The sequence below is a fragment of the Anarhichas minor genome, unplaced genomic scaffold (genome assembly GCF_050575085.1).
Source record: "Anarhichas minor isolate MPS153535 unplaced genomic scaffold, ASM5057508v1 ptg000025l, whole genome shotgun sequence".
NCBI lineage: Eukaryota > Metazoa > Chordata > Actinopteri > Perciformes > Anarhichadidae > Anarhichas > Anarhichas minor.
The window spans coordinates 1,654,014-1,668,395 of NW_027466471.1; the positions used below are offsets into that span (position 1 = coordinate 1,654,014).

The 14,382-nt window shown below is 42.4% G+C and overlaps 12 non-coding genes across 12 annotated transcripts; all 12 read right to left on the reverse strand.

Moving 5' to 3' along the window:
* Positions 1–249: 249 nt before the first annotated feature.
* Positions 250–332, reverse strand: trnal-cag (transfer RNA leucine (anticodon CAG)). Its single transcript has one exon. It is a non-coding gene; the product is annotated as a tRNA-Leu (tRNA).
* Positions 333–1,346: 1,014 nt separating this feature from the next.
* trnal-cag (transfer RNA leucine (anticodon CAG)) lies at positions 1,347–1,429 on the reverse strand. The gene has a single exon. It is a non-coding gene; the product is annotated as a tRNA-Leu (tRNA).
* A 1,014-nt stretch (positions 1,430–2,443) lies between these two features.
* On the reverse strand, positions 2,444–2,526 carry trnal-cag (transfer RNA leucine (anticodon CAG)). The gene has a single exon. It is a non-coding gene; the product is annotated as a tRNA-Leu (tRNA).
* Positions 2,527–3,540: 1,014 nt separating this feature from the next.
* Positions 3,541–3,623, reverse strand: trnal-cag (transfer RNA leucine (anticodon CAG)). The gene has a single exon. It is a non-coding gene; the product is annotated as a tRNA-Leu (tRNA).
* A 515-nt stretch (positions 3,624–4,138) lies between these two features.
* trnaq-uug (transfer RNA glutamine (anticodon UUG)) lies at positions 4,139–4,210 on the reverse strand. The gene has a single exon. It is a non-coding gene; the product is annotated as a tRNA-Gln (tRNA).
* Positions 4,211–6,838: 2,628 nt separating this feature from the next.
* Positions 6,839–6,921, reverse strand: trnal-cag (transfer RNA leucine (anticodon CAG)). The gene has a single exon. It is a non-coding gene; the product is annotated as a tRNA-Leu (tRNA).
* Positions 6,922–7,935: 1,014 nt separating this feature from the next.
* Positions 7,936–8,018, reverse strand: trnal-cag (transfer RNA leucine (anticodon CAG)). Its single transcript has one exon. It is a non-coding gene; the product is annotated as a tRNA-Leu (tRNA).
* Positions 8,019–8,533: 515 nt separating this feature from the next.
* Positions 8,534–8,605, reverse strand: trnaq-uug (transfer RNA glutamine (anticodon UUG)). Its single transcript has one exon. It is a non-coding gene; the product is annotated as a tRNA-Gln (tRNA).
* A 2,628-nt stretch (positions 8,606–11,233) lies between these two features.
* On the reverse strand, positions 11,234–11,316 carry trnal-cag (transfer RNA leucine (anticodon CAG)). Its single transcript has one exon. It is a non-coding gene; the product is annotated as a tRNA-Leu (tRNA).
* Positions 11,317–11,831: 515 nt separating this feature from the next.
* Positions 11,832–11,903, reverse strand: trnaq-uug (transfer RNA glutamine (anticodon UUG)). Its single transcript has one exon. It is a non-coding gene; the product is annotated as a tRNA-Gln (tRNA).
* A 434-nt stretch (positions 11,904–12,337) lies between these two features.
* Positions 12,338–12,420, reverse strand: trnal-cag (transfer RNA leucine (anticodon CAG)). The gene has a single exon. It is a non-coding gene; the product is annotated as a tRNA-Leu (tRNA).
* Positions 12,421–13,434: 1,014 nt separating this feature from the next.
* Positions 13,435–13,517, reverse strand: trnal-cag (transfer RNA leucine (anticodon CAG)). The gene has a single exon. It is a non-coding gene; the product is annotated as a tRNA-Leu (tRNA).
* Between the last annotated feature and the right edge of the window lie 865 nt (positions 13,518–14,382).

The following is a 14,382-nucleotide window of genomic DNA, read 5'->3' on the forward strand; positions in this document are numbered from 1 at the left end:
GGAAGTGACAAGTAAAGAAATTGTTTTGAGAGACTTCATACAAACAATGAATCCAGCAACATATAAGCCAACTGTATACAAACACATGGTAAGATTACACTGGTTGATAATGTAGAGGCTTACAAATGCTGCTGTTGCAGTAGTCGTGCAGTATTTTGTCAAATGCCTGCTCCTTAACGTACAAAGCATTGCTAAGCTTTCTTTTACAATATCATGTTACAGTCAACAGAACAAGTGAAAAATAACTGCTGTCAGAAGTGGGATTCGAACCCACGCCTCCAGTGGAGACTGCGACCTGAACGCAGCGCCTTGGACCGCTCGGCCATCCTGACTGAAAAAAACCTAAATTTGCTTTGTTTTGCCATCTAATGAGCCTTTAAGTGCATTAATATGTTCCGCAAACACGACATCTTGAATCAGTATTCATTGCCGTTGACCCCACTAACACAGCCCCTTGTGTTTTTTTAACACACAAATGGTTGGACACAGCCCCCATCTGACATCGGAAAGCTGTGTGTGGATGGGGTTTCCAAAGCTGGTCGACCATCCAACAACAACCTCTGATGGAGTATACGGGTCCCTTGATGACGAACACTTTAGACTCTAACGGCAAGAACCTGAGTTGAAATCTCAGTCAAACTTCTTTTTTTATGGTGATTACAAGACACAATACAAAGTGTGCATCCATGATTTAAGTGTCAATGTCCCTGTCAATACTACTTCATTCTTAGATTACTCCGGTGAAGGTCAAGACAGTCCTCTCCGGTCTCACTTGAAGCTGGCCAGTCCAACTTTTGCTGAGATGTGGAAAGGTTGCGTTTTTTGACCTTTACTCTAGCTTAAAATCAGGTTCCACTGAGATTTGAACTCAGATCACTGGAGTCAAAGTCCAGAGTGCTAACCATTGGAACCACTATGCTGTAGAAAACTACGCAGTTTTGGTAGACAGTTTCATATTTGGCATCCGCTAGTATGTTATCTGTGCAGGGAATAGGACATAGAAGGCATACAACGGTACCGATGACAAAGAAGCTAACAAGACACAGAAACCGTTTCAGGCTAACTTAAGGATTTTAGTAAGCTCAGCAGAGGATTTGGGAAGTGACAAGTAAAGAAATTGTTTTGAGAGACTTCATACAAACAATGAATCCAGCAACATATAGGCCAACTGTATACAAACACATGGTAAGATTACACTGGTTGATAATGTAGAGGCTTACAAATGCTGCTGTTGCAGTAGTCGTGCAGTATTTTGTCAAATGCCTGCTCCTTAACGTACAAAGCATTGCTAAGCTTTCTTTTACAATATCATGTTACAGTCAACAGAACAAGTGAAAAATAACTGCTGTCAGAAGTGGGATTCGAACCCACGCCTCCAGTGGAGACTGCGACCTGAACGCAGCGCCTTGGACCGCTCGGCCATCCTGACTGAAAAAAACCTAAATTTGCTTTGTTTTGCCATCTAATGAGCCTTTAAGTGCATTAATATGTTCCGCAAACACGACATCTTGAATCAGTATTCATTGCCGTTGACCCCACTAACACAGCCCCTTGTGTTTTTTTAACACACAAATGGTTGGACACAGCCCCCATCTGACATCGGAAAGCTGTGTGTGGATGGGGTTTCCAAAGCTGGTCGACCATCCAACAACAACCTCTGATGGAGTATACGGGTCCCTTGATGACGAACACTTTAGACTCTAACGGCAAGAACCTGAGTTGAAATCTCAGTCAAACTTCTTTTTTTATGGTGATTACAAGACACAATACAAAGTGTGCATCCATGATTTAAGTGTCAATGTCCCTGTCAATACTACTTCATTCTTAGATTACTCCGGTGAAGGTCAAGACAGTCCTCTCCGGTCTCACTTGAAGCTGGCCAGTCCAACTTTTGCTGAGATGTGGAAAGGTTGCGTTTTTTGACCTTTACTCTAGCTTAAAATCAGGTTCCACTGAGATTTGAACTCAGATCACTGGAGTCAAAGTCCAGAGTGCTAACCATTGGAACCACTATGCTGTAGAAAACTACGCAGTTTTGGTAGACAGTTTCATATTTGGCATCCGCTAGTATGTTATCTGTGCAGGGAATAGGACATAGAAGGCATACAACGGTACCGATGACAAAGAAGCTAACAAGACACAGAAACCGTTTCAGGCTAACTTAAGGATTTTAGTAAGCTCAGCAGAGGATTTGGGAAGTGACAAGTAAAGAAATTGTTTTGAGAGACTTCATACAAACAATGAATCCAGCAACATATAGGCCAACTGTATACAAACACATGGTAAGATTACACTGGTTGATAATGTAGAGGCTTACAAATGCTGCTGTTGCAGTAGTCGTGCAGTATTTTGTCAAATGCCTGCTCCTTAACGTACAAAGCATTGCTAAGCTTTCTTTTACAATATCATGTTACAGTCAATAGAACAAGTGAAAAATAACTGCTGTCAGAAGTGGGATTCGAACCCACGCCTCCAGTGGAGACTGCGACCTGAACGCAGCGCCTTGGACCGCTCGGCCATCCTGACTGAAAAAAACCTAAATTTGCTTTGTTTTGCCATCTAATGAGCCTTTAAGTGCATTAATATGTTCCGCAAACACGACATCTTGAATCAGTATTCATTGCCGTTGACCCCACTAACACAGCCCCTTGTGTTTTTTTAACACACAAATGGTTGGACACAGCCCCCATCTGACATCGGAAAGCTGTGTGTGGATGGGGTTTCCAAAGCTGGTCGACCATCCAACAACAACCTCTGATGGAGTATACGGGTCCCTTGATGACGAACACTTTAGACTCTAACGGCAAGAACCTGAGTTGAAATCTCAGTCAAACTTCTTTTTTTATGGTGATTACAAGACACAATACAAAGTGTGCATCCATGATTTAAGTGTCAATGTCCCTGTCAATACTACTTCATTCTTAGATTACTCCGGTGAAGGTCAAGACAGTCCTCTCCGGTCTCACTTGAAGCTGGCCAGTCCAACTTTTGCTGAGATGTGGAAAGGTTGCGTTTTTTGACCTTTACTCTAGCTTAAAATCAGGTTCCACTGAGATTTGAACTCAGATCACTGGAGTCAAAGTCCAGAGTGCTAACCATTGGAACCACTATGCTGTAGAAAACTACGCAGTTTTGGTAGACAGTTTCATATTTGGCATCCGCTAGTATGTTATCTGTGCAGGGAATAGGACATAGAAGGCATACAACGGTACCGATGACAAAGAAGCTAACAAGACACAGAAACCGTTTCAGGCTAACTTAAGGATTTTAGTAAGCTCAGCAGAGGATTTGGGAAGTGACAAGTAAAGAAATTGTTTTGAGAGACTTCATACAAACAATGAATCCAGCAACATATAGGCCAACTGTATACAAACACATGGTAAGATTACACTGGTTGATAATGTAGAGGCTTACAAATGCTGCTGTTGCAGTAGTCGTGCAGTATTTTGTCAAATGCCTGCTCCTTAACGTACAAAGCATTGCTAAGCTTTCTTTTACAATATCATGTTACAGTCAATAGAACAAGTGAAAAATAACTGCTGTCAGAAGTGGGATTCGAACCCACGCCTCCAGTGGAGACTGCGACCTGAACGCAGCGCCTTGGACCGCTCGGCCATCCTGACTGAAAAAAACCTAAATTTGCTTTGTTTTGCCATCTAATGAGCCTTTAAGTGCATTAATATGTTCCGCAAACACGACATCTTGAATCAGTATTCATTGCCGTTGACCCCACTAACACAGCCCCTTGTGTTTTTTTAACACACAAATGGTTGGACACAGCCCCCATCTGACATCGGAAAGCTGTGTGTGGATGGGGTTTCCAAAGCTGGTCGACCATCCAACAACAACCTCTGATGGAGTATACGGGTCCCTTGATGACGAACACTTTAGACTCTAACGGCAAGAACCTGAGTTGAAATCTCAGTCAAACTTCTTTTTTTATGGTGATTACAAGACACAATACAAAGTGTGCATCCATGATTTAAGTGTCAATGTCCCTGTCAATACTACTTCATTCTTAGATTACTCCGGTGAAGGTCAAGAGAGTCCTCTCCGGTCTCACTTGAAGCTGGCCAGTCCAACTTTTGCTGAGATGTGGAAAGGTTGCGTTTTTTGACCTTTACTCTAGCTTAAAATCAGGTTCCACTGAGATTTGAACTCAGATCACTGGAGTCAAAGTCCAGAGTGCTAACCATTACACCATGGAACCACTATGCCGTAGAAAACTACGCAGTTTTGGTAGACAGTTTCATATTTGGCATCCGCTAGTATGTTATCTATGCAGGGAATAGGACATAGAAGGCATACAACGGTACCGATGACAAAGAAGCTAACAAGACACAGAAACCGTTTCAGGCTAACTTAAGGATTTTAGTAAGCTCAGCAGAGGATTTGGGAAGTGACAAGTAAAGAAATTGTTTTGAGAGACTTCATACAAACAATGAATCCAGCAACATATAGGCCAACTGTATACAAACACATGGTAAGATTACACTGGTTGATAATGTAGAGGCTTACAAATGCTGCTGTTGCAGTAGTCGTGCAGTATTTTGTCAAATGCCTGCTCCTTAACGTACAAAGCATTGCTAAGCTTTCTTTTACAATATCATGTTACAGTCAACAGAACAAGTGAAAAATAACTGCTGTCAGAAGTGGGATTCGAACCCACGCCTCCAGTGGAGACTGCAACCTGAACGCAGCGCCTTGGACCGCTCGGCCATCCTGACTGAAAAAAACCTAAATTTGCTTTGTTTTGCCATCTAATGAGCCTTTAAGTGCATTAATATGTTCCGCAAACACGACATCTTGAATCAGTATTCATTGCCGTTGACCCCACTAACACAGCCCCTTGTGTTTTTTTAACACACAAATGGTTGGACACAGCCCCCATCTGACATCGGAAAGCTGTGTGTGGATGGGGTTTCCAAAGCTGGTCGACCATCCAACAACAACCTCTGATGGAGTATACGGGTCCCTTGATGACGAACACTTTAGACTCTAACGGCAAGAACCTGAGTTGAAATCTCAGTCAAACTTCTTTTTTTATGGTGATTACAAGACACAATACAAAGTGTGCATCCATGATTTAAGTGTCAATGTCCCTGTCAATACTACTTCATTCTTAGATTACTCCGGTGAAGGTCAAGACAGTCCTCTCCGGTCTCACTTGAAGCTGGCCAGTCCAACTTTTGCTGAGATGTGGAAAGGTTGCGTTTTTTGACCTTTACTCTAGCTTAAAATCAGGTTCCACTGAGATTTGAACTCAGATCACTGGAGTCAAAGTCCAGAGTGCTAACCATTGGAACCACTATGCTGTAGAAAACTACGCAGTTTTGGTAGACAGTTTCATATTTGGCATCCGCTAGTATGTTATCTGTGCAGGGAATAGGACATAGAAGGCATACAACGGTACCGATGACAAAGAAGCTAACAAGACACAGAAACCGTTTCAGGCTAACTTAAGGATTTTAGTAAGCTCAGCAGAGGATTTGGGAAGTGACAAGTAAAGAAATTGTTTTGAGAGACTTCATACAAACAATGAATCCAGCAACATATAGGCCAACTGTATACAAACACATGGTAAGATTACACTGGTTGATAATGTAGAGGCTTACAAATGCTGCTGTTGCAGTAGTCGTGCAGTATTTTGTCAAATGCCTGCTCCTTAACGTACAAAGCATTGCTAAGCTTTCTTTTACAATATCATGTTACAGTCAACAGAACAAGTGAAAAATAACTGCTGTCAGAAGTGGGATTCGAACCCACGCCTCCAGTGGAGACTGCAACCTGAACGCAGCGCCTTGGACCGCTCGGCCATCCTGACTGAAAAAAACCTAAATTTGCTTTGTTTTGCCATCTAATGAGCCTTTAAGTGCATTAATATGTTCCGCAAACACGACATCTTGAATCAGTATTCATTGCCGTTGACCCCACTAACACAGCCCCTTGTGTTTTTTTAACACACAAATGGTTGGACACAGCCCCCATCTGACATCGGAAAGCTGTGTGTGGATGGGGTTTCCAAAGCTGGTCGACCATCCAACAACAACCTCTGATGGAGTATACGGGTCCCTTGATGACGAACACTTTAGACTCTAACGGCAAGAACCTGAGTTGAAATCTCAGTCAAACTTCTTTTTTTATGGTGATTACAAGACACAATACAAAGTGTGCATCCATGATTTAAGTGTCAATGTCCCTGTCAATACTACTTCATTCTTAGATTACTCCGGTGAAGGTCAAGACAGTCCTCTCCGGTCTCACTTGAAGCTGGCCAGTCCAACTTTTGCTGAGATGTGGAAAGGTTGCGTTTTTTGACCTTTACTCTAGCTTAAAATCAGGTTCCACTGAGATTTGAACTCAGATCACTGGAGTCAAAGTCCAGAGTGCTAACCATTGGAACCACTATGCTGTAGAAAACTACGCAGTTTTGGTAGACAGTTTCATATTTGGCATCCGCTAGTATGTTATCTGTGCAGGGAATAGGACATAGAAGGCATACAACGGTACCGATGACAAAGAAGCTAACAAGACACAGAAACCGTTTCAGGCTAACTTAAGGATTTTAGTAAGCTCAGCAGAGGATTTGGGAAGTGACAAGTAAAGAAATTGTTTTGAGAGACTTCATACAAACAATGAATCCAGCAACATATAGGCCAACTGTATACAAACACATGGTAAGATTACACTGGTTGATAATGTAGAGGCTTACAAATGCTGCTGTTGCAGTAGTCGTGCAGTATTTTGTCAAATGCCTGCTCCTTAACGTACAAAGCATTGCTAAGCTTTCTTTTACAATATCATGTTACAGTCAATAGAACAAGTGAAAAATAACTGCTGTCAGAAGTGGGATTCGAACCCACGCCTCCAGTGGAGACTGCGACCTGAACGCAGCGCCTTGGACCGCTCGGCCATCCTGACTGAAAAAAACCTAAATTTGCTTTGTTTTGCCATCTAATGAGCCTTTAAGTGCATTAATATGTTCCGCAAACACGACATCTTGAATCAGTATTCATTGCCGTTGACCCCACTAACACAGCCCCTTGTGTTTTTTTAACACACAAATGGTTGGACACAGCCCCCATCTGACATCGGAAAGCTGTGTGTGGATGGGGTTTCCAAAGCTGGTCGACCATCCAACAACAACCTCTGATGGAGTATACGGGTCCCTTGATGACGAACACTTTAGACTCTAACGGCAAGAACCTGAGTTGAAATCTCAGTCAAACTTCTTTTTTTATGGTGATTACAAGACACAATACAAAGTGTGCATCCATGATTTAAGTGTCAATGTCCCTGTCAATACTACTTCATTCTTAGATTACTCCGGTGAAGGTCAAGACAGTCCTCTCCGGTCTCACTTGAAGCTGGCCAGTCCAACTTTTGCTGAGATGTGGAAAGGTTGCGTTTTTTGACCTTTACTCTAGCTTAAAATCAGGTTCCACTGAGATTTGAACTCAGATCACTGGAGTCAAAGTCCAGAGTGCTAACCATTGGAACCACTATGCTGTAGAAAACTACGCAGTTTTGGTAGACAGTTTCATATTTGGCATCCGCTAGTATGTTATCTGTGCAGGGAATAGGACATAGAAGGCATACAACGGTACCGATGACAAAGAAGCTAACAAGACACAGAAACCGTTTCAGGCTAACTTAAGGATTTTAGTAAGCTCAGCAGAGGATTTGGGAAGTGACAAGTAAAGAAATTGTTTTGAGAGACTTCATACAAACAATGAATCCAGCAACATATAGGCCAACTGTATACAAACACATGGTAAGATTACACTGGTTGATAATGTAGAGGCTTACAAATGCTGCTGTTGCAGTAGTCGTGCAGTATTTTGTCAAATGCCTGCTCCTTAACGTACAAAGCATTGCTAAGCTTTCTTTTACAATATCATGTTACAGTCAACAGAACAAGTGAACAATAACTGCTGTCAGAAGTGGGATTCGAACCCACGCCTCCAGTGGAGACTGCGACCTGAACGCAGCGCCTTGGACCGCTCGGCCATCCTGACTGAAAAAAACCTAAATTTGCTTTGTTTTGCCATCTAATGAGCCTTTAAGTGCATTAATATGTTCCGCAAACACGACATCTTGAATCAGTATTCATTGCCGTTGACCCCACTAACACAGCCCCTTGTGTTTTTTTAACACACAAATGGTTGGACACAGCCCCCATCTGACATCGGAAAGCTGTGTGTGGATGGGCTTTCCAAAGCTGGTCGACCATCCAACAACAACCTCTGATGGAGTATACGGGTCCCTTGATGACAAACACTTTAGACTCTAACGGCAAGAACCTGAGTTGAAATCTCAGTCAAACTTCTTTTTTTATGGTGATTACAAGACACAATACAAAGTGTGCATCCATGATTTAAGTGTCAATGTCCCTGTCAATACTACTTCATTCTTAGATTACTCCGGTGAAGGTCAAGAGAGTCCTCTCCGGTCTCACTTGAAGCTGGCCAGTCCAACTTTTGCTGAGATGTGGAAAGGTTGCGTTTTTTGACCTTTACTCTAGCTTAAAATCAGGTTCCACTGAGATTTGAACTCAGATCACTGGAGTCAAAGTCCAGAGTGCTAACCATTACACCATGGAACCACTATGCCGTAGAAAACTACGCAGTTTTGGTAGACAGTTTCATATTTGGCATCCGCTAGTATGTTATCTATGCAGGGAATAGGACATAGAAGGCATACAACGGTACCGATGACAAAGAAGCTAACAAGACACAGAAACCGTTTCAGGCTAACTTAAGGATTTTAGTAAGCTCAGCAGAGGATTTGGGAAGTGACAAGTAAAGAAATTGTTTTGAGAGACTTCATACAAACAATGAATCCAGCAACATATAGGCCAACTGTATACAAACACATGGTAAGATTACACTGGTTGATAATGTAGAGGCTTACAAATGCTGCTGTTGCAGTAGTCGTGCAGTATTTTGTCAAATGCCTGCTCCTTAACGTACAAAGCATTGCTAAGCTTTCTTTTACAATATCATGTTACAGTCAACAGAACAAGTGAAAAATAACTGCTGTCAGAAGTGGGATTCGAACCCACGCCTCCAGTGGAGACTGCAACCTGAACGCAGCGCCTTGGACCGCTCGGCCATCCTGACTGAAAAAAACCTAAATTTGCTTTGTTTTGCCATCTAATGAGCCTTTAAGTGCATTAATATGTTCCGCAAACACGACATCTTGAATCAGTATTCATTGCCGTTGACCCCACTAACACAGCCCCTTGTGTTTTTTTAACACACAAATGGTTGGACACAGCCCCCATCTGACATCGGAAAGCTGTGTGTGGATGGGGTTTCCAAAGCTGGTCGACCATCCAACAACAACCTCTGATGGAGTATACGGGTCCCTTGATGACGAACACTTTAGACTCTAACGGCAAGAACCTGAGTTGAAATCTCAGTCAAACTTCTTTTTTTATGGTGATTACAAGACACAATACAAAGTGTGCATCCATGATTTAAGTGTCAATGTCCCTGTCAATACTACTTCATTCTTAGATTACTCCGGTGAAGGTCAAGACAGTCCTCTCCGGTCTCACTTGAAGCTGGCCAGTCCAACTTTTGCTGAGATGTGGAAAGGTTGCGTTTTTTGACCTTTACTCTAGCTTAAAATCAGGTTCCACTGAGATTTGAACTCAGATCACTGGAGTCAAAGTCCAGAGTGCTAACCATTGGAACCACTATGCTGTAGAAAACTACGCAGTTTTGGTAGACAGTTTCATATTTGGCATCCGCTAGTATGTTATCTGTGCAGGGAATAGGACATAGAAGGCATACAACGGTACCGATGACAAAGAAGCTAACAAGACACAGAAACCGTTTCAGGCTAACTTAAGGATTTTAGTAAGCTCAGCAGAGGATTTGGGAAGTGACAAGTAAAGAAATTGTTTTGAGAGACTTCATACAAACAATGAATCCAGCAACATATAGGCCAACTGTATACAAACACATGGTAAGATTACACTGGTTGATAATGTAGAGGCTTACAAATGCTGCTGTTGCAGTAGTCGTGCAGTATTTTGTCAAATGCCTGCTCCTTAACGTACAAAGCATTGCTAAGCTTTCTTTTACAATATCATGTTACAGTCAACAGAACAAGTGAAAAATAACTGCTGTCAGAAGTGGGATTCGAACCCACGCCTCCAGTGGAGACTGCAACCTGAACGCAGCGCCTTGGACCGCTCGGCCATCCTGACTGAAAAAAACCTAAATTTGCTTTGTTTTGCCATCTAATGAGCCTTTAAGTGCATTAATATGTTCCGCAAACACGACATCTTGAATCAGTATTCATTGCCGTTGACCCCACTAACACAGCCCCTTGTGTTTTTTTAACACACAAATGGTTGGACACAGCCCCCATCTGACATCGGAAAGCTGTGTGTGGATGGGGTTTCCAAAGCTGGTCGACCATCCAACAACAACCTCTGATGGAGTATACGGGTCCCTTGATGACGAACACTTTAGACTCTAACGGCAAGAACCTGAGTTGAAATCTCAGTCAAACTTCTTTTTTTATGGTGATTACAAGACACAATACAAAGTGTGCATCCATGATTTAAGTGTCAATGTCCCTGTCAATACTACTTCATTCTTAGATTACTCCGGTGAAGGTCAAGACAGTCCTCTCCGGTCTCACTTGAAGCTGGCCAGTCCAACTTTTGCTGAGATGTGGAAAGGTTGCGTTTTTTGACCTTTACTCTAGCTTAAAATCAGGTTCCACTGAGATTTGAACTCAGATCACTGGAGTCAAAGTCCAGAGTGCTAACCATTGGAACCACTATGCTGTAGAAAACTACGCAGTTTTGGTAGACAGTTTCATATTTGGCATCCGCTAGTATGTTATCTGTGCAGGGAATAGGACATAGAAGGCATACAACGGTACCGATGACAAAGAAGCTAACAAGACACAGAAACCGTTTCAGGCTAACTTAAGGATTTTAGTAAGCTCAGCAGAGGATTTGGGAAGTGACAAGTAAAGAAATTGTTTTGAGAGACTTCATACAAACAATGAATCCAGCAACATATAGGCCAACTGTATACAAACACATGGTAAGATTACACTGGTTGATAATGTAGAGGCTTACAAATGCTGCTGTTGCAGTAGTCGTGCAGTATTTTGTCAAATGCCTGCTCCTTAACGTACAAAGCATTGCTAAGCTTTCTTTTACAATATCATGTTACAGTCAATAGAACAAGTGAAAAATAACTGCTGTCAGAAGTGGGATTCGAACCCACGCCTCCAGTGGAGACTGCGACCTGAACGCAGCGCCTTGGACCGCTCGGCCATCCTGACTGAAAAAAACCTAAATTTGCTTTGTTTTGCCATCTAATGAGCCTTTAAGTGCATTAATATGTTCCGCAAACACGACATCTTGAATCAGTATTCATTGCCGTTGACCCCACTAACACAGCCCCTTGTGTTTTTTTAACACACAAATGGTTGGACACAGCCCCCATCTGACATCGGAAAGCTGTGTGTGGATGGGGTTTCCAAAGCTGGTCGACCATCCAACAACAACCTCTGATGGAGTATACGGGTCCCTTGATGACGAACACTTTAGACTCTAACGGCAAGAACCTGAGTTGAAATCTCAGTCAAACTTCTTTTTTTATGGTGATTACAAGACACAATACAAAGTGTGCATCCATGATTTAAGTGTCAATGTCCCTGTCAATACTACTTCATTCTTAGATTACTCCGGTGAAGGTCAAGACAGTCCTCTCCGGTCTCACTTGAAGCTGGCCAGTCCAACTTTTGCTGAGATGTGGAAAGGTTGCGTTTTTTGACCTTTACTCTAGCTTAAAATCAGGTTCCACTGAGATTTGAACTCAGATCACTGGAGTCAAAGTCCAGAGTGCTAACCATTACACCATGGAACCACTATGCCGTAGAAAACTACGCAGTTTTGGTAGACAGTTTCATATTTGGCATCCGCTAGTATGTTATCTGTGCAGGGAATAGGACATAGAAGGCATACAACGGTACCGATGACAAAGAAGCTAACAAGACACAGAAACCGTTTCAGGCTAACTTAAGGATTTTAGTAAGCTCAGCAGAGGATTTGGGAAGTGACAAGTAAAGAAATTGTTTTGAGAGACTTCATACAAACAATGAATCCAGCAACATATAGGCCAACTGTATACAAACACATGGTAAGATTACACTGGTTGATAATGTAGAGGCTTACAAATGCTGCTGTTGCAGTAGTTGTGCAGTATTTTGTCAAATGCCTGCTCCTTAACGTACAAAGCATTGCTAAGCTTTCTTTTACAATATCATGTTACAGTCAACAGAACAAGTGAACAATAACTGCTGTCAGAAGTGGGATTCGAACCCACGCCTCCAGTGGAGACTGCGACCTGAACGCAGCGCCTTGGACCGCTCGGCCATCCTGACTGAAAAAAACCTAAATTTGCTTTGTTTTGCCATCTAATGAGCCTTTAAGTGCATTAATATGTTCCGCAAACACGACATCTTGAATCAGTATTCATTGCCGTTGACCCCACTAACACAGCCCCTTGTGTTTTTTTAACACACAAATGGTTGGACACAGCCCCCATCTGACATCGGAAAGCTGTGTGTGGATGGGCTTTCCAAAGCTGGTCGACCATCCAACAACAACCTCTGATGGAGTATACGGGTCCCTTGATGACAAACACTTTAGACTCTAACGGCAAGAACCTGAGTTGAAATCTCAGTCAAACTTCTTTTTTTATGGTGATTACAAGACACAATACAAAGTGTGCATCCATGATTTAAGTGTCAATGTCCCTGTCAATACTACTTCATTCTTAGATTACTCCGGTGAAGGTCAAGACAGTCCTCTCCGGTCTCACTTGAAGCTGGCCAGTCCAACTTTTGCTGAGATGTGGAAAGGTTGCGTTTTTTGACCTTTACTCTAGCTTAAAATCAGGTTCCACTGAGATTTGAACTCAGATCACTGGAGTCAAAGTCCAGAGTGCTAACCATTGGAACCACTATGCTGTAGAAAACTACGCAGTTTTGGTAGACAGTTTCATATTTGGCATCCGCTAGTATGTTATCTGTGCAGGGAATAGGACATAGAAGGCATACAACGGTACCGATGACAAAGAAGCTAACAAGACACAGAAACCGTTTCAGGCTAACTTAAGGATTTTAGTAAGCTCAGCAGAGGATTTGGGAAGTGACAAGTAAAGAAATTGTTTTGAGAGACTTCATACAAACAATGAATCCAGCAACATATAGGCCAACTGTATACAAACACATGGTAAGATTACACTGGTTGATAATGTAGAGGCTTACAAATGCTGCTGTTGCAGTAGTCGTGCAGTATTTTGTCAAATGCCTGCTCCTTAACGTACAAAGCATTGCTAAGCTTTCTTTTACAATATCATGTTACAGTCAACAGAACAAGTGAAAAATAACTGCTGTCAGAAGTGGGATTCGAACCCACGCCTCCAGTGGAGACTGCGACCTGAACGCAGCGCCTTGGACCGCTCGGCCATCCTGACTGAAAAAAACCTAAATTTGCTTTGTTTTGCCATCTAATGAGCCTTTAAGTGCATTAATATGTTCCGCAAACACGACATCTTGAATCAGTATTCATTGCCGTTGACCCCACTAACACAGCCCCTTGTGTTTTTTTAACACACAAATGGTTGGACACAGCCCCCATCTGACATCGGAAAGCTGTGTGTGGATGGGGTTTCCAAAGCTGGTCGACCATCCAACAACAACCTCTGATGGAGTATACGGGTCCCTTGATGACGAACACTTTAGACTCTAACGGCAAGAACCTGAGTTGAAATCTCAGTCAAACTTCTTTTTTTATGGTGATTACAAGACACAATACAAAGTGTGCATCCATGATTTAAGTGTCAATGTCAATACTACTTCATTCTTAGATTACTCCGGTGAAGGTCAAGACAGTCCTCTCCGGTCTCACTTGAAGCTGGCCAGTCCAACTTTTGCTGAGATGTGGAAAGGTTGCGTTTTTTGACCTTTACTCTAGCTTAAAATCAGGTTCCACTGAGATTTGAACTCAGATCACTGGAGTCAAAGTCCAGAGTGCTAACCATTGGAACCACTATGCTGTAGAAAACTACGCAGTTTTGGTAGACAGTTTCATATTTGGCATCCGCTAGTATGTTATCTGTGCAGGGAATAGGACATAGAAGGCATACAACGGTACCGATGACAAAGAAGCTAACAAGACACAGAAACCGTTTCAGGCTAACTTAAGGATTTTAGTAAGCTCAGCAGAGGATTTGGGAAGTGACAAGTAAAGAAATTGTTTTGAGAGACTTCATACAAACAATGAATCCAGCAACATATAGGCCAACTGTATACAAACACATGGTAAGATTACACTGGTTG